General features: G+C 40.0%; 1 long non-coding RNA gene across 1 annotated transcript; it reads left to right on the top strand.

Moving 5' to 3' along the window:
* The first annotated feature begins 332 nt into the window (after positions 1–332).
* LOC138300465 (uncharacterized) lies at positions 333–1,686 on the top strand. Its single transcript, XR_011204945.1, has 3 exons — positions 333–418; positions 888–1,072; positions 1,583–1,686. It is a non-coding gene; the product is annotated as an uncharacterized lncRNA (long non-coding RNA).
* Positions 1,687–2,570: the final 884 nt, after the last annotated feature.

Raw genomic sequence — 2,570 nt, 5'->3', positions numbered from 1 at the left:
TCTCAGTCTTTATCACCACACCCTGCTAATCTGTAGCTCGGTGTTTTTCTCTCACAGCTCTGTAATTTTTATATCATACGGCTTCTTCCTTAGTGGGTTCTCCTTTATATATCCTCACAGTACGACACTTCTATCAGGAAAGGCTTTTCCTTGCAGTGCCCTTTCTATTGACCCATGTGTTATCTCCCTACATAGCGCAAACGCAACATCCTTTAAAGCCCTTTCTTTACTCTTCAAGATGACCCCCGTTGTCTCCCAGGGCATCAGTCGTAGGGCCTTTCTCTCCTTTTTTGTTTAGTCCTTCTTCGATGCCAATTGTAATTACATACGATAAATATGGCGGCCGTGGGGTCATTTTCGGTTACAGCGCACGCACGCCGACTTCGCTTTCCGACTTTCAGGGACCTCAAGAGTACAGGTAAGTTGTTCGGGACAGTATATTTGTCCCGTAGTTCTTTTCTACTTATTGACAGCGCTAGATATTAATACCGTCCAACACTTCGGCTGCTACTATGTGCAACCGCCATATCGGGTTGTTTTGACATTTCTCTTGGTTTTTTCTTTTTGATATCTACATACCTATATGGCTCATTTTTATTTTAGACTACACAGAGACAGAGACTGAGCCATACGTTATTCATAGCTCTATTGGACCATTTTGGTCACCCCACATCCTCCTGTTTCTAGTTACAATGCACTGGTTTGGCCATTTTGACTATCCCCATAGTTTAAATTATTCGTTTGAACTATTGCCGGATCGCTGACTTTCTAGAGCAAACAATCTCTGATTTTACTTTTTATGTTTGCTTATGTGCACTTTCTTTCTAAATGTTGTTGCATTCTATCGGTGGTTCTACCTCACGCTGTATCTTGATTTCTGTTTTTAGGTTGATGGGCTTATCAGGGCCCTCCATTGTACATTATACCTAGATTCATCGAGAGCTGCCTCCATGGCTTCAACGTTTTTCATAATTCAAGAACCCTTAAATTAGGAAACACCACTAGTTGCTTCAGGAATTAATTTTTCATCCAATTGGTTATATATGTATACGTCCCATCGTTTACAATTCTGGTACGTTCACACTATACTTACCTCCCGCTTTAAGGGCTTATAGAGCTTCACTTATATATTTAATCATTTCGACCACAGGTCAAGCTTACTGTTATTTATATTGCTATAGACGGCCATTTGCACACGCTTTGTTTGTTTACTTTTATGGGCTAGGTCTCTCCGCGCTACCACTTGGGGTTTTCCACTTATCTTTCTTACACAACACCAAGCTATTTGATATCTTCTTGAATTCCGTTTTCTGAGTCTCACTCTGAGTCTTCTTTTTTAAGGTTAATATTTTGCTCGAAGAATGCTTCTGGACTTGGCTAGCTTCCTTTTATAAGTTCTCACCACTTTTGACTCCATTCTTGCACCGCTCTCTGGCACAATCTGGGAGAACCTTATTCTCACTCCGCATGAGGGTATCTCGAAATCCTTTGACCTTTTTTCTCTGTGTTTCTTGCCTGCAACTTTCTTGTTTCTTCTGTGGTTTTATTACACACAAAAAAAAACGTTTTCTATTTTTTTCAGCCTTGAAAAAGTCCTGTTGGACGAAACACGTATTGGCTGTATTCTGGATAAATATGTGTTATGTCTAACATAAGGAATTAAAGTTTACTGCCATGTGAAAACTATCTTCTGGTACATCAGACTCTCATTCATTGTGAACTACTTTCAGGAGTGCCCTGGTATCTTTACATATATATATATATATATAGTGACTGAAAAAACTAAGGCTAAAGTGATGTTAGATTTAAGTCAAAATGTCAACTTTTAAACTCTAACATCCACTAAAATTCACAAGTTATAGTTCACTCAAGAGGCTAATACTCATGCCCACACCATGCACAGTGTTGTCATCAATTATGTATTTTCAGATGTCATCAGGATACCTATCAATGATGTGACAAAACATGTTTGGAGTGATGCAATTTATGTGGTCATAAGCAGTGAAAGTCAGGGGCATGAGCTGTAGTTCCTTGAGTTTAAAATGTATTGTTTCAACTGACATTTTCACCTAAGTATAAAATCACCTTATCCTTTGTGAAGTACTGAGGTTTTTTTTTTTAATGTAAAGTAACATGTTATTATAATACCGAACTATAACGTAACTTTAACCTTTGTTTGTTTCAGTGACTTGCTGAGATTTTTAAACATAGTGTAAGAATATCAGTGGGTATTTTCCTAAAACTTTTTGCTTTTTTCTCCAAGTGTTTCCTGATGCCCTGTGTGTGACCTTAGGGCTCTGGGCACTGCTCCACTGTATGGCAATGGGAAAGTTCAAACCCCTTTCCTAACTATGTTAGAAAGGGGCGGGCATGACCATTGGTTGAGATGCTGTACCCAGGAGGACTCTGTAAAGAATGTACCCTACATACACAGGGCAGGTACGGAGTGTTGCATTGTGCATGCCACTCCCTAGAAGACCCTGTCAACCATGTCTTAGGCCTGATTGGATAGGCTGGCAGGGGCGACTGTGCATCTGCACTCGGCGAGGGGACAGCCCCTATGTAAGGGC

The sequence above is a fragment of the Pleurodeles waltl genome, chromosome 6 (genome assembly GCF_031143425.1).
Source record: "Pleurodeles waltl isolate 20211129_DDA chromosome 6, aPleWal1.hap1.20221129, whole genome shotgun sequence".
In the NCBI taxonomy this organism is placed as follows: domain Eukaryota; kingdom Metazoa; phylum Chordata; class Amphibia; order Caudata; family Salamandridae; genus Pleurodeles; species Pleurodeles waltl.
This window is presented reverse-complemented; position numbering and strand designations above follow the sequence as displayed.